The sequence below is a fragment of the Pongo pygmaeus genome, chromosome 4 (genome assembly GCF_028885625.2).
Source record: "Pongo pygmaeus isolate AG05252 chromosome 4, NHGRI_mPonPyg2-v2.0_pri, whole genome shotgun sequence".
Classification (NCBI taxonomy): domain Eukaryota; kingdom Metazoa; phylum Chordata; class Mammalia; order Primates; family Hominidae; genus Pongo; species Pongo pygmaeus.
Window position 1 is genome coordinate 106,895,395 of NC_072377.2, and position 24,136 is coordinate 106,919,530.

Consider the following 24,136-nt stretch of genomic DNA (forward strand, 5'->3'; position numbering starts at 1 on the left):
ATTTTAAATAATACCAATCTTAAAGAATGGCCATCATGTTCTTTGGACATTGATTACTCCAGAAGGGGAAGAATATAAAAAAACACCAATGCCAAGTTTGTTTGTTGTGAAAATAGCCACACTTAAAGTCTATTTTTATATTGTTCTTATAAAACATCAATTATTATACAGTAAAAGATAAATTCAGCTGAATATATGGGGAGAAGGGAAGGAAAGATTTGAAGATTATTTAATAAAGTTTTTTAACTTTTATGTTCTTCATGTATGGCATAAAAACTTATTTAAACTCCTGAGGTTTTAGGTGAGTGTATGTTTTAAATAAATATTATTATTTAAGAAAAACATAGTATCACTGTAATTGTACTCTCAACGTAGATGCCTGTTTTTGTTTTCTTTTTGTTTTACTGTGAGTTCAGAGGGAATAGTTGTTTCATAATGAGTTTCTGTTCATGAGCAGTAAATAAAAATAAGAAAGAAACAGTGAGGAGAAGGCAGAGTTAGTTTCTCTTCATATTCTAATCCATTAGTGACACATATATCATGAATGTCTAATTCTTCATTAAAATCTTGATTAAGATGGAAGAGTTTCTGGTTTTTCACCTTTAAATATTATTTAATATGGAGAGTTGACAGTGATGGATTAACTAATATGTAATAAATACGGAATCAGAGATCTGGAAATAATCCTTGAGACATCACTTCCAATTCCCTGAATCTTGGGAGAAGTACACCTAAGTGTTGGAGTTCCTAGGAATCTTTAAAGAAAATTTCATTACTTTTTTATTGGGAGATATATCATACATACAGATGCGTGTATAAAGCTTAGACAGCTTAAAGAATAGCTGTAAACTCCTGTACAGAACCACCACCCAGGTCAAGAAATAGAACATTACTAATATCCCAGAAGCCCTCTCCATGTAAAATTTCATTTACTTTCTATCAAAACAAGCTCTGGGTATTTTCAAAGTTTATATTCAAGGATTCCATGTAGAATCATTATTTGTTTTTCCCAAAATGTCAGAAATTTGTTACTGGAAAGAGTTAAACTCTATGGAGATCCTCTTTAAGCTAGAGGTATTTCTATTCCTGGTACTTTTGAAATGCATTTAGAGGCTGAAAGTGAATGTGTATCATTTAGATAATTGTGCCAGTTGGCCAGACGTGGTGGTATGTGCCTGTAATCCCAGCTACTCGGGAGGCTGAGACACGAGAATCACTTGAGCCCAGGAGGTGGAGGTTGCAGTGAGCCGAGATCACTTCACTGTACTCCAGCCTGGGCGACAGAGCAAGACTCAGTCTCACAAAAAAAAAAAAAAAAAAAAAAAAAAAAATTGTGCCAGTTACGTTTGAATAAGGTGTGTAGAGCATCCTTCTTTCTGTCTTTAAATCACAGAGGCTTCAAATGAAATGTTATAGAGGCTTGGGTGAAAAGTAAATCCAGCTATGTATTTAAAACATTTATCATAGCCAAAGAAATTTTATCCAGTGAGTTAGAGTAGCCTAATATCAGAAAATCTATTAAGGTAATTTCCTACAATAATAGATTAAAAGACAAAAAAATTATTTTTTAATGGTTTAACCAAAAGTATTTAATAAAATTCAGTGTCCTGTCATTATAAAAACTCTTAACAAACTAGGAATAGAAAGGAACTTTCTTAACTGGGTACAGGTTATCTGCCAAGACCCACAACAAACATCATATATGATGCTGAAACATTAAACACATTCCATTGAAATTAGAAATAAGATGTGCTTACTCCCACTGCTTCTATTAATTATTGTACTAGAGGTTCTAACCAGAGCAATAAAACAAGAAAAATGAAAGTTCAAATATTATCTACATACCTAATTAAAATTAATATGTGTATGTATTACACATAATTTTATATGTAAAATTAATGTACAATTAAATTAATACATTGTATTTTCTTAGAAACAACACCTATGCAAACTAAATTTTCAATGATGATGCTTAAAAGGCAAGAAAGGTAGATTATCTTCGTTTGTTGTTTAGGATTTTATAATTTTTTTTTCCATTCAAAAGTGTTTATATTGATGAACAATCATGGGCAAAATGAAGTCTAGAGAATAATCATTATGATTATTTTGTCTTGTAAGCTTTGTGACAAAAATTCATCATTTAAAATATATTGACTTGTACATAATGCATTCTTATAGCAATGATAATTTGAAGAGGAATTTCCATACAAACGTGGTTATAATAAATTGAGTTTTACAAATTTTGCTTTTACTGGTATATAGATTATGTAATAGTAGTAGTAGTAAAATATATAATTTGGGATTGAGTTTAGCTGTATAGAACAAAACTAGTGAAAATATTTTCAATAAAATAGAAGTTAATTAATATCATGAATGAAAGAATTCTGAAGATAAGGTGATATATTTTCCATATATTTACAGGACCTAGCCTTCTTGCAGCTCATCACTCATCCATCTTCATGATGCAGCCCCTGTTCTCATGGTCCAATACAGCTGTTAAGCCTCCAATCGTCACATGCTCCTTTTAGCCAGCAGGGTAGAGGAAGGGGCAAAGAAGAGCACACAAAATTTAAAACTTTGCCACATGGCTTCATATATCTGCAGTTGAGGCTGGGCATGTCCTTTTTTAATTGAGCTGTAATATGACCAGCCAAAAATTACAGTTCTTGTGATGAAGATGAAAGGGGAAAAGGATATTGCAAGGCAAGTGTCTGTTATAGATGGATATTTTTATTTAATAATTAATCTGATTTAATTGTTGGAAGACTAGAAGAAACATACTCTTTATGTGATTTTTACTTTGTCTCTTTTGGTATAGGAATAGTGTGTCATTGAGCTGGATTTGTAAGAAAATTTTGTCATTAAGAATAGTAAACAAACTAGTATAGAAACAAGAAACAGCATACATAGTAAGTTTCATTAAAATTCAGCTATTTAGAATGGAATTGCCTAATTCTTTCAGGCAACTCATGCTAATAAGTTGTACTTAGCATAATTGCTGGGTTACTACTCTCTTTTTTCCAGATTAAGTATTTTTGATTTACATTTATATGACAGTTGTCCTTTGCACTTAGAGTAATAGCATCCTGTTTATCTATTCTGGGACCCAGAATTAAGTCTTCTTTTTCTACCTTCTCCACCTGTTCATTCTCAAACACCTACAAATACATACACACACACACACACACACACACAAAGTAATTATCAGAACATGTGCAGTCTGCGTTTTTTCTGTCCTTTGAATATCCTAGCTGTTTTGTTTTATATTCATAAAGACTTAAAGACATTTAAAGGTTTGAAAGAGAGGCATTAATTTTAATGCTTCAAGCAAATTTCTGGAGCATTCCCAACCATTTATGAATCTGCATTTATAACTTCACAGATGAACATAAATGAAGAGCTGCAACAATATAGAGCACCCATGAAAGTATTTATAAATTTTTTTGTAATCAAAATCTCACTAAGACTTTTTCTTGAACTTGAAAATATAGATTCATTAATTTATTTTGAAAAAGAAGCTGGAGATAATAGTAAGCAACAAAATACAGACAAATAAGACAAGGGGAACTTGAATTTTCAGATGTCAAAAAGTACTTATTACAAAGTTAAAACCTGACAACAAAATGGATAGTTAGATCAATGAAAATGCATAAACATCTGAAAAATATGCTTAAATTTATAGGTAAATAGCATGTGGCAAGTCTATCTGGAAAGAATTTAATATGGCTGTACACAAAAATTGAGTAACTATGAAAAATGAAAGTTTCTTCCTATTGCATATCATACACAAAAATATATTTCAGATGGGTCCAAACATTATTGACAAAAATGAATTAGAACCATACTTCTGATTCTGTAAGTCCTAATCTCCAGATGGGAGAAGGACTTACAAAAGGAAAACGCATAGAACACAAATTAAAAATATCAATAATTTAACTTTACAAAAATACAACCTAAATTTATATATATATTATATATATATTATATATATTATATATATATCTCCACATATGTGTAAATGCATAGAAAAGAGACTGAAGAATATTAATATGGTTTGGCTGTGTCCCCACCCAAATTTCATCTTAAATTCCCATGTGTTATGGGAGGGACCTGGTGGGAAGTAATTGAATCATGGAAGCAGGTCCTTCCCATGTTGTTCTCAGGATAGTGAATAAGTCTCATGAGATCTGATGGTTTCATAAGGGGAAGTTTCCCTGCACAAGCTCTCTCTTTGCCTGTCGCCATCTATGTAAGACGTGACTTGCTCTTCCTTGCTTTCCACCATGATTGTGAGGCCTCCCCACCCATGTGGAACTTTAAGTCTGTTAAACCTCTTTCTTTTGTAAATTGCCCAGTCTTGGGTATGTCTTTAACACCAGTGTGAGAATAGACTAACACAAATATGTACAAAATTGTTAAGAGAAGTTACCTTTATTTGAGGAATGGGTGTTGTGTGAGTTAGTCTTTGACAGTTTACTCAAGTACTGCTGTTTAGTTTGAAGCCTGAAACAACAACAGTGTAATGAGTTAATGTATCATTTATTGAACCAAAACAATTAGGAATGGGAGAAAAAGCAAAGAATTAATGCACAGTCTGTATTGAATAATTTTTTTGAGCCATACTTTGAGAGAAACATAACTTCTCCATTTGATATATACAACAATGTTAGGATTTGGCAAATTTGCCGTAATCTAGAGACATTCTTATCCCACCATCAGGAACTATTCCAAGGGAGGAGGAAGAGGAGAAAAATGTGGTTCTAAGAAGCAAGGTTCTAACATGGCTCTAAGAAGCAAGTCAGCCCACTAGGTGAAAAGAAAGGGTTCTACAGCTTGATCAGTTATACTGTTGTACAGTGTTCTAACCTAAAGCCTAATTATGTTTTAAATAAACCACTAGAGCCTAAGGACTTGACCCATGAGTAAATGCACCGCTAAATGTGACCTACATGATAAAACACTTTAATGTTACTGAAATTGTGGTTTCTTACATTGAGTATGTATATTTAGTGTAATGACTCTCTTTTTATTCCTCCCTTCAAAGTTAATATTAAATTGAGACTACATCTTAAAACTGATGGTCCAAGAAAATAGAAAAAAATAAATGACAGAGAACTTCAACCCAGCCTCAGCTTATACAAAAACGAACACAAAATAGATCACAGAGTTAAATGTAAAAAATAAAACTATAAGGAAAAAATAGGAGAAAATTCTTTAGGACCTAGGGCTGGATAAAAAGTTCTTAGACGTGACACTAAATTCCATAAAAAGAAAAACTAGTAACTCGGAGTTCATCAAAGCTAAAAACATCTTCTCTGTAAGATCCCTTGTGAAGAGGATGTAAAGACAAGATACAGAGTGGGAGAAAATATTTGCAAACCACAAATCTGAGAAAGACCTTATGCCTACAATATACAACAAGCTCTCAGAATTCAACAGTAAAAAAAAAATCAATCCAAATAGAAAATGGGCAAAAGACATGAATAGACATTATAGATGACACATAAGCCATCTATAGATGCTCAACATCATTACCCATTAGGGAAATGCAAATTAAAAGTGCAATGAGGCATCACTAAACACTTATCACACGGGTTAAAATTTTAAAATAGTAGTAACATCAAATGCTGACAAAGATACGAGAAATGGTTCACTCATACATTGCTAGGGGGAATCTAAAATGGTACAACAATGTTGGAAAAAAGAGCAATTGCATTCTTGAACATTTATCCCAGAGAAGTGGAAATTTATGTTCACACAAAAACCTGTATATACATGTTCATAGCAGCTTTGTTTGTAGAAGCTAAAAACTGGAAACAACCAAAATGTCCTCAAAAGGTGAACAGTTAAACTGTAGTACATCTATACTATGTAAGCAGGCTCAGCAGTAAAAAGGAATGAACTATTGATACATGCAACAACTTGGATGGATCTCAACGGATGATGCAGCATACAAAAAGCCAATCTCAGATTACCCACTATATGATTCTGTTTACATAACATTCTTGAAACAATAAGCTTTTTGAGATGGAGAACAGATTTCTTAATTGTGCTGTTGTACTATGGTCATACAAGATGTTACCATAGGGGCAAAATGAATGAAGGGCCTGTGGGATCTCTCTGTACTATTTCTTCCAACTGCATGTGAGTCTACAATGATCTAAAACATGCCTGTAATTCCAGCCATTTGAGAGGCCGAGGCAGGAGGATTGCTTGAGGCCAAAAGAGTTTGAGACCAGCCTGGGCAGCATAGTGAGACCCCCATCTCTACAAAAAATTAAAAAATTAGCTGGGCATAGTGGTTCATGCCTGTAGTCCCAGCTACTGGGGAGTCTATGGTCAGAGGATCCTTGAGCCAGGGGTTCGAAGCTACAGTGAGCTATGATCACACCACTGCACTCCAGCCTGGGCAATAGAGTAAGACTCTGTCTAAAAATATAATAATAATATAAATAAAAACAAAAAAAAAGAATGGGCTCTTAAACACAAGGGAAAAGTAACACAAAACTCAACAGCATGGCTGAGTAACTTGTCCAAGGTTCCACAGCTTATGAGTAGCAGAGCTTAGATATAAACTCAGGACCTTTAAATTTTGTCTGTATTTCACAACCCATGCCACCTTCCTCGGAATGTCCTTCTCTTGAAGTAAATAGGAGTAGTTTTTACATACAGGACTTGGGAGCCATTTCTCCAGACTAGCAGATATAATTGAGATCAGATTGTAAGTTGTAGTCAAATTCCTCTCAACCTGTGTTATCCAAAATATCTGGCAGTGCTTCTCAAACATCGCAAGATCACCTGGGAATCTTGATAAAATACAGTTCCTCATTCAGTCTTAAGTGGGCCTTAGCCACTGCATTTCCAATAAGCTCCCGGGTAATACTAAAGCTGCAGTCCGTGGGCCACACATTGAGCAGCTGTTTGTAACTAAGGTGACTTTTAAAATGGTTTATAACAAACAGCGTTTCAGATGTGGTTAGGATGCTGCACTCCAGGGGCACATGAAATGAGAGACAAAGAAAGCATTGTCAGGGTATAGTTTAAGTATGGGGATCTAGCCATAAGGGAAAACAGGTTATGTTTTATTTATATACATAGATAAGTGGAGACAATTGACAGGCATTTTGAGTGTGGAAAGAGAAAACAAGAGTCAAAGCATAATGTTAAAGTGATGCTGTGTGGTCAGTTGCTAGAATATCAGCTGTTTGCTATAAATGTAATGTTCACTTTCTACATTCATGAGTAAGGAAAATTACTGATAAGGTAGGAAGTTTATTTTTTCTACAGCCTAGACTGTCATAAAATCTGATGGCTCCATTTTCATTCATTTAAATATTTGGGGATTCGATTTGTCCTGTTATCTAAACTAATTAAGGTCAGAACATCCAATACTTCCATTTGTTCAGGGGTACAAATGTTTTCTTTTTGTGTTACTGAATAGCATGAAAACATCGTGCCGAAGAGTTTTAGATGCCCTATGTTCAAAGTCATTCTTTAATTATTAATGCTTTTATCAGGCTTTATGCAAGGTGCCAGGTTTCCTGAAGTAACTAAAACTTGATATGGCTTTATGTTATGATGGGAAATTAATAAATGAGGATGAGAACTGGGGAAATGAAGTGTGAAATTATGTGGTATTTCAAAGTGTAAGCTTCCTTTGTGATCTATGTTTTATCATATACTAGCTCACATTTGGTGGTGCATTTGCTCATGGGTCAACAAGCCCTTAGGCTGTAGTAGTTTCTTTAAAACATCAGGCCTGAAGTATACACTAACTATACCACTAACCAAGCTTCCCAACTTACGTTTCATGGGGTGTTGAATTGTGCTGAATTATTTCTTAGAAGCAAGATGATGCTTTTTTTCCTTTTCTTCCACCCTTAAAATACTCCCTGATGGTGAAAATAACAATGAAATATACAGCTACCCTTGAGAAGTTCACATTCTCACTGGTCACCTGTCTCCAGTTTGCCCCCAACTTCCATTTCAGCTTCCACGTCACTGCCAGAATGAGCTTGTAAAACACACATGTGATCTTCTCACCTGTAAGATAAAGATAAATCCCTAGGCATGGATCATGAGGTCCTTTGTGCATTGGCTCCTGCCCTTTTCTCCTGTCTTATTTCTCATCCCTCTGTGTGTTCTGGTTGTACTTAACTACTTGTAGTTTTAAAAACTCAACTTGCGGTCTCCTGCCTCAAGATTGATCTATAAGCAGTTTCCTCTATTTTGGATGCTTTTTCTCCACTGCCACCTGGTAAACACCTGGTGGTTAGCTCAGACACAGCTTCCTCCTTGAAGCTGCCTGTCTCAGTCAGGCTGTTAGGTTTCAAGGAGTAGAAACCCACAAATAAAAAGTGTTTATACAAGTGAAAGAGCAGGCCACTTCATGGACATCCCAGAATAAGGCAGGATATATAGCAAGGACTTTGGGTATGGAAGAGAACAGTCAAGAACTAAGGTTGGTCACGTGCTGTCTTACGGCACTGCTTGATCTCTATCTCTTTTCTTTCTGTGCCTGCTCCCTTCTTCTCTTGATTTGCAAAGTGATGTTCTGGCTTCTCAATTCTTCTGTCACTTTAGCTTACTCGTAGCTTTGCTTTGGCTTACTCTAATGTCAAGTTGGCCCTGATTCCACATGAATTTTCAAATCAACTAACATCTCCTTTTCTTCTTTTCAAATTAGCAGGGAGAGATATTTGGATGGACCCAGTTAAGTCAAGTGGGCAATTATCTATGGCTGAAGAGGGTCATCATATCTTACATGGGTCATACCTTTCAAGGCTGGGAGAGTGTGGTTAGTGCTGCTGCTTTGATTCTACCACTTAGAAGTAGACCATCTTCTTCTTTCTCCCGAGTCCCATTTTACTAAGCTCCTAAGCACTCATTTTTCCTTATCCTTCACTCAAATGGTCTAAGGTACTCAGATTTCAGGACACAGCATCTTGCCCTGTATTAAGAAACCCTTCTGCTGGAATCACCTGAGGTCAGGAGTTCAAGACCAGCCTGGGCAACATGGTAAAAGCCCATCTCTACTAAAAATACAAAAACTAGCCAGGCGTGGTGACATGTGCCTATAATCCCAGCTGCTTGGGAGGCTGAGGCAGAAGAATCTCTTGAACCCGGCCGGTGGAGGTTGCAGTGAGCTGAGATCATGCCACTGCACTCCAGCCTGGGTGACAAGAGCGAAACTCCATCTCAAAAGGTTTTTGTGCCAAGTAAGAAGACCACTTCAGTTTTTTGAGTGGGCATGGTTTCACTGGGATCATTATAAAATATTTGCTTTGGTTGATGCAGTGAATGCAACTCTTTATTTGGGAAAAAAATTTTTAGTAAAATGTAAAAAAAAATTCGATATTTAAAATTCCTTGTGCTGTGAAAATTTATCTACTTGAGTGAGCTAAAGATAGTAAAATTACATTTAGGTTAATATCATTCTGCTCTCTAAACTACTTCCTAAGACTATTCCAGTGAGAGTACTTCAGATGATAAGGGGCAAAATTTCCTAGGAAAACTTATTTAGGTGGAAATATCCTAAAGAAACTCAATTAAAACTGAAATCGGTCAGAGAATTATAAAGTTTTATCTTTAAATACATACTACATCCTACAGTTTCTTCCATTGTGCCCTATTTTGATAATTTATCTTGCAAAACATTATTTCTATTATAGCCAGAATAAGAACATGGTGAAAATATTATTGATTATTGCCAATGAAAAACACTGGTTTTTGAGGATTCTGTTCCAAATAGCCTTCATGATCCTCCTGACAAACCTGTTCTTTATGCTGGGATTTGCAGAATATATAGAATGATCTTCTGTGAGTGTCAGAAGGAGGAAATGCCTAAGGAAAAGAATTCTGTAAAATTTATTTGGATTACCAGATGTGTTCTCTTTCTCTCTCTTCATGTCCTTCTCTTTCTTCCTCTGTTTTTTCTTTAAGCAGAAGTCATAGAACTTGACCGTTCTTTACTTTTCCCAGTTATAAGAAGAAGATGTTGATACCTGTTTTGCTTTCTCCTTCTGATTATTTTGGGGAATCTTGTGAATATACCTTATAAACTGTTGCATTTTAGAAATATGAGATACTGTTGGTGCCTACTGTACACGGCAAAGGCAACAAAGATGACTAACACATGGCCCTTACGTGAAAGGGTTAACCCTTCAGCAGATGGATGGATTCTTCCCTGGAGAATTGAAAAGCCTCACTGTGGAAAGGGGAACCCTACATATACTGACTTATGAGTGTCCCACAAAGAAAAGACCAACTTGATGCTCAGGCCTCCTCCAGAGCAGCACCAGACAGCTTGTTAGTGTCTCACTCTGAAATGCAAATACACAGTCACAAATCATCAGACTTTTTAGGGAGGTGTCTGGAGAAAGGGAGAATTTTGAAAAAGAGAGAGAGAAAAGAACTCAGCTGAAACAATGTAGGGAGGAACAGATAATAGAACTGAAACTAGAAAATGGAGAGAGTTGATAGGTAAAGTTGAGGAAATCCCTCACAAAGAAGGATAAAAACAAAGAGACAGTGGAAAATAAATGCCAGGAAATTTGGGGGGATCATTCCAGCAGGTCCAACATTTAAATATAGGAGTTTTAAAGAAGATGATAGAGATAAATGTGGGACAGAAATTGTCAAAGAATATGTAAGAATATTTATCAGAATCAGTATCTTAAGTCTTCAGATTAGAATGGCCTAGCAAGATGAATGAGAAAAGACCCATATGAGGGCACATCAATAAAAGTTTGGAACAAGAAGTCAAGGAGAAAACTTTAAAAGCCTCCAGAGAATGGAGAGAGAAAGAGATTGAGATATCACAAATAAATTATAAAAAATCAGAATGGCACCTGAATTCTAAACAATAGGACTATAAGAAGACAGAGGGACAATATCCTTAAAATTCTTAGGGGAAATGATTGTCATTATATAAACCCCTATCCACCCAAACACAATCATGGATATAACTAAAATAAAGATATTCTCAACACGGATCTGGAACCATGCTCCAGTTCCTGAACTCTAGTAAAAAGAAAAAGGTGGCCGGACGCGGTGCCTCACGCCTGTAATCACAGCACTTTGGGAGGCCAAGGCAGGTGGATCACGAGGTCAGGAGATCGAGACCATCCTGGCTAACACAGTGAAACCCCGTCTCTACTGAAAATACAAAAAATTAGCCGGGCATGGTGGCGTGCACCTGTAGTCTCAGCTACTTGGGAGGCTGAGACAGGAGAATAGCTTGAACCCGGGAGGCGGAGGTTGCAGTGAGCCGAGATCGCACCACTGCACTCCAGCCTGGGTGACAGAGCAAGACTGTCTCAAAAACAAAAACAAAAAAAAAAAAAAAAAAAGAAAAGGAAAAAGAAAAAGGTGCACAAATAAAGGTAACAATCATGGGATACTACTTGGTTCAGTGGAGAACATTAGTTATATAGTTTAACAACTTAAATATTAATTTAACCAAAAATTGTGATGTGAGTCTATTGGAATGCTGGTGGGATGTGATAGGACACTTAAATCCTCATCTTCCACAGTAAGAAGTCAATAGATAATTAATGGAACTGTGAAAGTGATAAATTAGAATATCAACATATTCGGGAAAATGAATGTCAGTACCAGAATACTCTGCTAGAAGAGTGGAAAATAGTTGCATCTCAGGGGCAGAATTTGGAGTAGTTGGGCAAGGGAATGCTGTTTTCATTGTAGGTTTTTAGTACTATTTGACTTTTAACTATGTGTATGTATTACTCTCATTTTAAAAATCATTTAAACATTTATTTTCTATTTCAAAACTTGATATGTATCCAAATTTGGTATGCGCCATTTTCCTTAAACTTTACTATGAGATCCTGAAGAACTGTGTCATGTATTTCTTTATATTATTCCTTGTTCCCATTCATTCACTTAACATTTACTAAGTATGTCAATGTGTTTTTGTATGCTAGGTTTGGGGATATAACAGTGGAATGTGCAGGATGAAGCTTGATGCTTGCTGGGTTAAAAAAAACAAATGAGCTTTCTTCCGAACTGAGGATGTTTTTTAGCCCTTAGCAAACATAGTGCATTGAGTAGAAGTAAGCATGGATGAAGGTATTGAAATTCATATTCTGTCTTCTCTGTAACTGATATAAACTTCTTGATAAACCCCCATCCTGCTGAGTAGTTGGAAAATAATTAAATTTGCTCCTTAGAGTTATCTGGCTCATCTGCTTTAATATTCTTTTTTCATGTAAATATTTGAGTAATTTCTAAATTTAAGTCCCTATTAGAGGGCTGTTCCATAACTTGCCCTCTCTCTTTTTGTGTGAGTAGGCAGTTAGAAGAGCCTCCCTGTGAGCATCACTGCTCACTGGCAGAGGGAAAAATAGTGTGGTGAATTACACACAGGCTTTTAAAACTTCAGCGTGGACACAATTCACTTCTGTTCCTCCTTGTTGGCTAAAGGAGATCACATGGCCACTTGGTGGACAGTACTTGACTTCCCCACCAAGCACGGGTGGTCGAGGGGGCGGCTGGGGGGGCTGTGGTACTTCAAGCTGCACAGCTGTGGGGAACGGAGCCATGTCTTCTTTACAGCTCATACAACGCCCTGCAAAAAACCAGATATCTGGGAAATTCTGATATGAAGAATCTAGGAGAAAGAAATGTAGAAAAAAAAGCAGGAGTAACTACCGACTACCATTTGGTCCCAAATTCAAATTAATTAATTGGTGGGACAAATATGGGGTGACAGGAAACTCATATTGGTAGGTTCTATTTTGGGAAGACAAAAAGCAGATTAGTTTATTGACTGAATCTGCTGGAACAGGAGGAAAGAGATTGGGAAAACCTAAAACTGACTGTGAGGAGAACTCTGCTCAGTAATCAGGTGCACGATTCGTTTAGAAAATATTATTTTATGTGCATAAAAATGGGATTGCTTTCCCTTAGAATTTTTCTATAATTTTATTACTGTTGACTTTCTCCTTAGGAGAAAAATTTAAATACAAAAGATTCAGGAGTGTGAGTGAATACTTAGGTTGTGTGTATATGTATTTTGATTATATATTGGAACACGTTGCATAATTAAACTTAAATATTTTAATGGTATCTCATTTGGTATATCCTTGGAGGATAATTGGAACTCGATAAAGAATATCCCCTCCAGTGTGTTTTGTTTTTACATAACAAAGGCAGCCTTAATGAGCCTTTATCTCATTACAATGTAATACTAATAGTGATTTAAATATAAAAATGAAAGGGAAAATTTATCATAAATTTTATTCTCTTTTAGGCAAATAATACTGCTTAACTCACTCATTTTTCTGATTTTAAAGCCAGCATTTGATTAAGATAAAGCTTACTGATAAAAGATGTTGACCTTTTTGATAGCAAGCACATTTTTGGCATTTTGTGAAAAGATAAGGAGACAATTACAAAGTTTTAGGAACAAGGAAAATAGGCCATTTTAACATATTAATTTGGCTAAATCAGAATGAAACAATTATTAGTATTGTTTTAATATCTTAAAATAACTCTGTAGCCTTGAGTTGAAGAGAAATACAGCACATTAGTGCTATGTTATCATTTATGGAAAAAGGACTTTCACCTTTGTGTTTTTTTCTTAACCTTGTTTTAATTGATCAAATAATTTAAAGTATGTTTTCTCATTATATTTGAATGCATTAATATTTAATAATATCATTCTTTCATCTCTGTCATTCGACTTATCTTTTCTGTTTAACCATAGATGAAGATATTGTGGAACAAAATACAAATTCTATTATGCCAAAAAAGCAGTAATCTGTACAACATATTCTTATTTTCCTAGAAATATACCCAGCATAACCAATGTGGAAGCTGCTTTCCCCGTTGGTATCTATCCCTGAATCAATGATGCAGTCACCTGCACCAGCCATTATGATGGTGGAAATGACTGGCCAGTCAAGCATTGGCCATTAATTTTGAATACATCCTTAAAAATCATGTTGAAAAATAAAATGGTCAGCTTCTTTTAAGTATCTGATATACCTCTGGACTGATTATGGGGACTACTGATTATTTTAAAGCTTTATTTTGTAAATGGAATTTTACAGGTTTTGACAATGACCTTAATATATTTTTAAATAAGAATAAATATGATCTCTACTAAATGTGTAAATTTTGTATCTTTATGAATAGCTTATTTAAAAGCATAATGCTCTGTTTTTTTCTATTTGGTTTCTATTTTTTTCAATCTTTAAAAACATAACCTTTCAAAAGGGTAATGGTTTTTGGTTGGGATTATTAGAAGTACATTGTTTGCTTTATCCAGAGTTTTACATAATGTTATGAGTTAGTCGTATCAGGATCAAAGAAGTTTTTTTAATCTATATGATTTCTTCAGTGTTTTAAAGAGAGATGTAATTTTATGATAATAGAAATATGGATTATAATGGGAAGCAAATTTAAAATATAAAATAAAATTTGTGCATATATGCTGACTTTTAAAACTCCACTTCAAAGGAACCACCTCCTAGCAAGATAATTTACATAAGCCCTTTATTTAGGAATGAATACTAAATTCGATAGAATCAAGTAAAAAATAGTAAACTTGATTACACATATAGCATTTAGTATTCCTATAGCACTTAGTAGTCGTATAGTACATTTGATCTTTTAAAATGCTTTAGCAACAATAAGGTACATTTCTTGTCCGTATTCCTCTAAGGAAATAAGCAAGTATTACTAAGACTCTATTTGTGTAATTCAAATACTAAGCACCTAGTTAAGCACACCATTTTATATTTCATTTGTTCCAGAAACATCCAGCTACTTTTGGAATATAAATGTACATAATTGACCCTCACTGCTGATTTCTTTTGGCAGTTGGTTCTGGGAGACTGCTTCTGTATAGTTTTCTTAAGTCATGCAACACAAACTTGAGGCTAAGACATACAGTACCTGTCAGTGCCAGTACCTAATAAATGTTTCCTAATAATCCTGACATAACATTGATTATTCCCTTGGAATACAAATTGTTATTCCTGATTAGTGAAGCATATTTCAAATGATTTAGGTTGAGATTTTAGTTATATTTTTGCTAAATGATAGAGTTACCGTTTTTGTTTTTATTTTTAGTGTTAGGAAGAGTATTTTAATTTGGGTTTTTAGCTCTGTTTTTTCCCTGACTCTTCAAAGATAATTGTAAAGTGCCTGATGTCTGAAGATGTTCTAGTGTTCTGAAATAATAAAGATGAAATATAAATAGGTTCAGAATGAACAGTGTAAATTTAGAAAAATAAAAGAAAGATTTTATATTTTATCCGTTGATAAAGCTAAACCTGAAACACTAATAACAACTTGTGATCTCTCTGGTGCTTTACTCTTTTTAGAATTTGCTCAGATTATTTTTGTTTCTCACAGTAGCCATTTGGTAGAGCATTTATCAATACCATCTATTTAGACAGGGGGAACCAAAGTTAAGAAATGTGAAGGGAATCCCTTTAGGACTTAGAACTATCACTTCTGACTTCAAGTCTGCACCCTCATTTTACACCAGTGGTTTTCATTCATTGGCTCAGAATTCACAGGGGAGGCAGATTTAGGGTGAAGCCCAGAGTCACTGCCAGGAAATGAGCATTGTGGGATGTGAAACAAATAACACTTCTCACACTTATGTGTACTATTGGTTTGAATTATATGTGACGTGAAGTAAAAATTTATTTAAAAGCGTTACTGATTCAGTATGATTCAGCTTAGCCTTTATGTATTTTCCTAATAAATACCAGAAGTACAGCCTCTATCAAGTTGGTAGATCCTGCCTTGAAGGCAGCCAAAGTTGCGTTTCAGTCCCTGCCCCACTACTGCTGGCAACATGATGTCCAACACTTTCCTTGACTTCTGTGCCTCTATTTGCTCATCTGTAAAATGTAGATAATACTTAGACATCGCTTATAGGATGTCATGAGCATTAAATGAAATTATACATGGAAAGTATTTAAAATGTTGCCTGGCATATAGCAAATACTCAAAAATTATTAATATTATTTTAATTATTAATGGCGTCATTATAATGTATAGTTCTATGAAATGGCCTCATTTTAAAAAGGGATTTTTATACTTCAAAAATTGGAATGACTTCTCTATACTATACTGCCTGCGGGCCTCCTTATTTTGGTTTAAATTGGCAAATGCTGGGTATTTCACATTTTTCTGCGACTTAAAAACTCAACTTTTAGTTATGATATAACTCAAGCTTAGGGCATGTAGCCTCAACAATGGAGACAGAAAGCTAATAAGATCAACTGGGTGTGCTTGGGCTTCACTTCCTTGATACTCCTGGAAGTCCACCTGGGATGTGTCTCAGGCCTGGAGGATCATGGACCTCATCTTTTTTTAGCTCTCATTTTCCATTCCAGGGTGCATATTGCTAGTCACTGTGGGAAACCTTGTAAAAATTATTAAAAACTGGGAAAGAACAAGCCACTCTGTGAGCACCTTGTTAAAATAAACCACTTGTTCCTAAGCTCAAGATAGCAAGAAACAGTTTAATAGCAATGAAATAAACTCACCACCTGTTTGTGCAGCAGCATCAAAGAATTCTAACAAACATAAGAATGCTTTGATCATTTTCAGCCAGAAGAAAATTATGAAGCTCTTCATTGATAGTTCATGGGGAATTTGGGGACACTGATCAAAGAAAACTGTTAGTACTATAGACTCGAAATTAAGATATCTGCATATAAGCTACTTCAGTACATTGTACTTTCAGTGGTGAATTGCATATTTAAAAATTCAAATGGTTGTCTTATGATTAAGCTAAATTTTATTTTAGCCTCTCTGCCCTAAAATAAAAGACATTAAAATGTTTTTTTAAGCAACTTTGTTCTTTTGTTAATGACTTCCAAATTACCTAGTTGAGATGAATTGAGAGGGCAGTGTATAGTTTACACTTTGCAGAATCCCTCTAAGGGATTCTAAACCCAATTGAGCAGAATTATTCAAATGAGAGAATGTTTTGACATTCTTTGATGATCTTTAAGAAAAATTTCCATATGTTTTTCAATTCTATAATAGGGTTATATTATTATAGATTTCACTTTTAAGTACTGTAATAATACAGCTGAGTGGCTTGAAGAAAAGGATAGAAAAACTTTTATAATAGGAAAGGGTGTGTTTATGCATTTTGTTGTATAAATTTGAACATTTGAAATGGAAAACATAAGAATCATTTGAAAATACAACTATGCTATGAGAGAAAACACTTCTGTATGAATAGCACCAGAAACAGAAGACAAAGGTCACGTTGTTTTTAAGTGAAAATCTAGACATTTCCTATAGACTTTTAAAGAAAGAGAATACTGATTTTGTAACTGCATGGTCTGGGTCTCAGCTGATTTTTGTGTGTAGTTAAATACCTCATGCCTCTGAAGTCATTGGAAAGCATTTAACAAAATATATATTAAAATGCTTCAGGAATAACTAGTATGCCTAAGGATGTGGAATCAAACAGGAAAAAAAGTCACAAACATCTCATTAAAAATGTGTTGATTGATTGCAAGAAAAACAAGGAAAGGCAGATCCCCACCTTCAGACCACATCCACTGAAGCCCGGTACACTAAATATTTGCACTTACATGCAGTTACCATCCCTCCATTCTAAACCAACTTCCTCCTAAAAATAAAAGAAACTAGTAACACAAAGACCCACAAAAAGAAGCACTACAAAGCATTAATGCAAAAGATCTTTCAATACCTAAATCAGTGGGTCAATCTATGATTCACACTTTTTTTGAAAAAAAATCCAAGATTTGAAATGTAGTGAGGTCTTTGACATTACTCGCAAACTAGTTCCTGAAAAATTTTACTGAAGAGGAACAAAGTCCATTAATTTCTGAAATGGCATATTACGGACATAGTCTGTAAGTCTAGGTTCTGCTGACTGACTTGCTTCATGAGTTAAGGCAGAGCTCACGGAAGGTTGTCCACCAAATAGCTCTGCAAAACCAGCCCAAAGGTCTGTTCCCCTGACTCAACAATGTTTCCAGGAGAAAGTAGGTGATAGCTGAAGAGGTGTTTTGTGTTCTTGTGAAACTAAATTTTATGTGACGTCCTGAGCTTATAAATAAATAAGGTACCTAGTAGGCAAATTAGGATACAAAGAAGTGGTCCACCTCTCTGGCATCATCTGTAGTGGTTAATGCTTTCCTCTGCAGTTCACCCATCTCTTGAGAACTCGACAGTTCAGTCTTTAGAGTAAAAAGATGTGTGCTACTTGGAAGACAGGGATCTGTTTTATTTCTACAGCAAAATATGCCAGCATTGAATTTGATACATGTGTTAGGAAGTAACATTTGTATTAGTCAAAGCTGAGGAATTTAATTAAGAATTATATGTCTTGTTATTTTCCCCATGGAAGTATTTACAGGGCTGAGCGATTTGATGACTAATGGACATATTTAAAGGGCGTCTGTTACTGATCATGGAAACAAAAAATGAAATAAAATAAAATTTTTTACTTTTGGCAAGTTCTTATTGCAGTAGAATCATATGCTGAATGGTACCCCTGAGATTTTTTTTCAGCATATGTGTTCTAATAGGTACCCAGCCAATTTTGACTTGCGAGGGAAAGATACTTCAGATTGGCTGCATGTTAGAAGACATGAATCCCAAACAAATATGTGTGCAGAAAATACCATTCAATTTGCTATGTCTTGTTAATGAAGAGAGCCTTGAAAAACAAACCAACAAAAACAACAAAAAAAACAGCAACTTGGTACACCTAAGTGTGGTAAACCCTATGTTCCACCTAGGGTGAAGTTTACCTTCCTAGAGCAAGGGTGTCCCTCAGTGATCACAACACAGATGATTTTAAGGTTTCAGCTAGTAATGTTAGTGAGAAAAGCTGGCCAGGTATAAAAAAAAAATACAAAGGGCAAAAAACAAATGAACAAACAACTGCACTTGAGAGCTGAGCAGCAGTTTTAACAACTACTCCTAGCCTCAGAGACTGAGAGCAGATTGGGAGCAGTGGGGACAGTGGCAGTCTGCGGATTGCTGGCCATGTCAAAAAGGGAGTCACTACTTGGCTCAGCTAATTGTTGCTGTGTGGAAATGTGAGTCCAGTGATGCCAGATTTTTATGGCTCTTCAAGAGAGTGGAAATCTGGGTTTTATGTGAAATCTTTCATTTTGAAATGTTTATTCAGAGCTCAAATATGGGGGAGGAGTTGGGAAAAAAGCCATGCAGGCCAAACCAAATCTTCTTTTGGATCAATTTGAACCATAGGCATAGGACTTCGATTTGTTACCTTCTGAATTAGCTAAATGAGTAATGTTTATAAAGTTGAAGAGGGAATGCTTCCTAGTACATGAATGGAAAAAAGACTAGGTGCATAGTTAAGAGCTTCAACTATGGCATCAGATTGCCTGTGTTTTATGTCCTGGCTGGGTACCATGGGCATGTTACCAATTCGCTTTGTGTCCAGTTGCCACTTCAGTAAAATAAGAATGATAATGGTACAAATTTCATAGAGTTGCTGTGAGGATTCAGAAGAGCTAATTTATATAAACTGCTTAGTACAATGCCTGGCATATAGTAATTGCTCAATAAACATGAGCTATTATTATTTTGCAAGAAAATGGTATTTAAAGGATTTACCTATTTGTTATACCTGAAGAAAATATCCCCTGTAAATGCAGAGGGTCCGTTTTGTGTTGAAGAGTATGGATTAAGGGCATGGATTCTGGAGTCAGCAGGCTAGGATTTGAATTCTTGCTCTATCACTGTGTAACCAGAACAAGTTAATTTTTCTGAGCTTTAGATTCCTCATCTATAAAACAGGATTAATAACCCATATCTCAAAGTCATAAGAATTCAGCAAGATAATACACGCAAAGTCAGTGTTGGCATATAAGTCAGTAAGTGTTAACTGTTGTTATAATTATTCTGTTAGGATATTTTCCCCCATTATTTGGAAGTTCCATTTTTGCAAACACTTTTTTAAGTTATTTATTTCTTATTATATGTATTTAAAGAAAATGGCATTGCATTTGATTTACAAGTTACGCTTCATCTTAATGAGCCACATCACAACAGTGGTTCTCAACCAGGTGATTTTACCCTTCAGAAGACATTTGGCAATGTCTGGAGACATTTTTGGTTGCCATAACTGAGGGGAATGCTACTGGCATCTAGTGGGTGGAGGCCAAGGGTGCCGCTGAACACCCTGTAATACACAGGACAGCCCCTACAAGAAAGAATGGTTCAGCCCAAAATGTTGATAGTGCTGAACTTAAGAAGCTCTGCATTACAGCTATATAGCCACCATAACATTTAGTTTGTAATGTTCTTGCTAAGCAGAGGAAGAATTTTTCTTTTATCAAAACATTACCTAACTTTCAGATAGCAGTTAATATGTAAATTGAAATCTGTCGAACCATATTTAATAAAATATTTTCAAATGCATATATTCCTGTTTTCTTCTAGTTACAAAAGTAATACAAGCCAGTGAAAATTAAAAGACTACAAAAGCATATAAATAAGACAATGAACTCCACCTTTCCCCCAACCATCTCCATAGAAAATCTCTGGAAATGCAACAGTTTAAGTTATATTACTTCAGACTTTTAAATACAGTCACACGCCTCATAACGATGCTTTAGTCAATGTCACGACACATATGTGATAGTGGTCCCATAAGATTATAATAGAGCTGAACAATTCCTATCACCTAGTAACATCGTAGTCATCATAATGTCAGTGCATTACTCGTGTTTGTGGTGATGCTGGTGTTAACAAACCTACTGCCCTGCCAGTCACATAAAAGTTTGGCACATATGATTATGTATAGTACATAATACTTGATAAAGATAATAAACGACTGTGTTATTGGTTTATGCATTTACAATACTATTTTATCTTTATTTTAGAGTGCACTCCTTCTACTTACAAAAAAAATGTTAACTGTAAAACAGCCTCAGGCAGGTTTTTCAGGAGGCATTTCAAAAGGCATTGTTATCATAGGAGATGACTGTTCCATGTGTTATTGCCCAGAAGACCTTCTGGTGGGACAAGATGTGGAGGTGAAAAACTGATATTGATCATCCTGATCTTGTATAGGCCTAGGCTAGTATGTGTATGTGTGTGTGTGTGTGTGTGTGTGTGTCTCTTCACTTTTAACAAAAAAGCTTAAAAAGTTTAATAAGGTTTTTTTTTAAACAGCTTATAGAATAAAGATATACAGAAAGAAAATATTTTATATAATTGTACAACGCATTTGTTTTTTAAGCTAAATGTTATTGCAAAGGAGTTGAAAAGTTAAACAATTTTTAAAAGTTTATAAAGTAAAAAGCTACAATACACTAAGATTAATTTATTATTGAAGAAATATTTTTAAAATAAATTTAGTATAGCTTACAGGAAACTGCATAAAATCTCCTGTACAGTGTTATAAATTCTATAGTAGTGTACAGTAATGTCCTAGGCCTCTCACTCACCACTCACTCAACCAGAGCAGCTTCCAGTCCTGAAGCTCCATTTATAAGTGCCGTATACAAATGTACCATTTCTTATCATATACCATATTTTTACTGTACCTTTTCTATGTTTAGATATGTTTAGATACACAGATACTTAGCATTGTGTTTGAGTTGTTTCCAGTATTCACTATAGTAACATGCTGTACAGGTTTGTAGCCTAGGAGCAGTAGACTATATAGAGCCTTGGTGTGTCATAGGCTATACCATCTAGGTTTATATAAGTATAGTCAATGATGTTCACACAAGGATGAAATGGCCTAACATAACAATGCATTTTTCAGGACGTAACCCCATTGTTGAGTGACACACGACTCTCTATATGTATGCTGTTCTATAATTTGCTGTTCAAAAATTGATGTCTTTTTTCTTCCTGACCAGTTCAGTCCTAAAGCAACTATCTAGGGCAAAGCAGGGTAGATATTGAGGAAGGGTGGCCTGGCATGGGGCATTGGAGCCCATGTTAGGTAAGGAGGCATCCGTGTGATGGGGTTGGTGACCTGGCATGGAGCGTCAGAGCCCAGACAGGGTGAGGAGGGCATCCATGTGTGCGCAGCCTGGTATAAGGTGTTCACAAAGGGCAAGTGAGATAAAGAGCACAAAGGGGAAGGTCTTGTGCAGGGCTTTGAGCTCAGGTGGGAGAAGGGGCAGAAAGCAAGGAAATGTTCAAAGGATGATAGGAATATGTCAAAGGCTAGCACTTTGGAAAGGTGAGGTGGGGGAATAGCTTGAGTCCAGGAGTTTGAGACCAGCCTGGGAAACGTGGTGAAACCCTGTCTCTACAAAAAATACAAAATGAATTAGCCAGGTGTGGTGGTGCATACCTGTGGTCCCAGCTATTTGGGAGGCTGAGGTAGGAGGATCACCTGAGCCCAGGAGGTAGAGGTTGCAGTGAGCTAAGATCATGCCACTGTACTCCAGCCTAGGCAACAGAGCGTGAGACCCTGTTTCAAAAATAATAATAATAATAAAATAACCACTTCACCAAAACATTAATTATAAAGGGAAAAAAATAGTAACAGTATGGTGGAAACAGCTGGAAGACATCAATTTAATCAAATGGTCAAAGTTAATATTGTCAGTAATGAGACAAGTCACAATCATGGCCACTTAATAAAATGCTATGGTAGCCAGCTTCCAAGCAGATGGTCCTCCCCACCTAGCTATTCATGTCCTGGGTGGTCTTCTCCTTCAGTGGGTGGGACTGACCTGTATAGCCAGCAGGATGTTAGAGAAATGATGGTATGTGGCTTCTGATGCTACATAATAAAAGACTGCTCACTCTGGGGGAAGCCAGCTGCCACGTTGTGAAGACACTCAAGTAGCCCGAGAGAGAGGCCACATATTAAGGACATGTTTTTTTGCCAACAACCAGCACTAACTTGCCAGCCATGTGAGCAAGGTATCTTGCAAGAAAATCTTCCAGCTCCAGTCAAGCCTTCAGATGACTGCAGTTCTGGTTCACATCTAAACTACAACCTCATAAGAGAACCTCGCAGCTAAGCTTTTCCTGATACACAGAAACTATGCAAGATAATGCTTATTGTTTTCACCTACTATGTTTTGGGATAATTAGATATGCAGCCATGGACAATTAATACAGATGTAGTGAGAAGAACACACCATCATTTCTGTCATACTCCTGCCGAAGATGCATAACCTGAATCTGGTCCTAATGAAACATAAAACAAACACTAATTGAGAGGCATTCTGCAAAATAACTAGCCTATAATCTTCCATAGAGTCAAGGTCATAGAAGCTAAAGACAGACTGAGAAACTGTCTGGAGTGAAGCAGACTGGAGATATGACAACTCTCCTTGAAACACCTGATTCTGAACTGGATTATTTTGCTAATAAAAGACATTATTAGGACAGTGGGCAAAGTTTGGAACCTGAGGATTAGATGTTAGTGATGTATCCATGTGAATTTTTTTATTTTGATGATTTTATTGAGGTTATGTAGTAGAACGTATTTGTTTTCAGGAAGTTACACTAAAGTGTTTAGGGATGATGGAGCATCAGGTCAGTAACTCTAAAATGATTATGGAAAAAAGTTATTTGTACTATACTTGCAGCATTTCTATAAGTTTCAGGTTCTTTAAAAATTTTTTAAGTTATGCAAAAAATATGTTATAAAATATACCTTTGGAGGCCAGGCATGGTGGCTCACGCCTGTAATCTCAGCACTTCAGGAGGCTGAGACAGGCAGATCACTTGAGCTCAGGAGTTCAAGCCCAGCCTGGGAAACTTGGCAAAAACTTGTCTCTACAAAAAACACAAATATTAGCAGGACATGGTGGTGTATGTCTGTAGTCCCGGCTACTCGGGAGGCTGAGGCAAGAGGATTGCTTGAGTCTGGGAGGCAGAGGTTGGAGTGAGCCAAAATTGTGCCACTGCACTCCAGCCTGGGCGACAAAGTAAGACCCCATCTCAAAAAAAAAAAAAAAAAAAAAAAAAAAAGCCCTTGGCTTTAAAAGTAGACATATATTGTCTTTTTTTTTAAGGGGTGCATAGTATTCTGGTTTTTGTAACTATAAGTTTTTTTTTTTTCCACAAATCTCCTATTGAAGGACATTTAAATTGCTTTCAGTTCTTTGCCATTATAAACATCCAGGTCTTTGTTATTACGAACAATACT

General features: G+C 35.7%; 1 protein-coding gene across 49 annotated transcripts in view; it reads left to right on the top strand.

Moving 5' to 3' along the window:
• Nucleotides 1-24,136, top strand: part of PAM (peptidylglycine alpha-amidating monooxygenase) — a 275,240-nt gene that overhangs the window by 82,684 nt on the left and 168,420 nt on the right. The window lies entirely within an intron of this gene.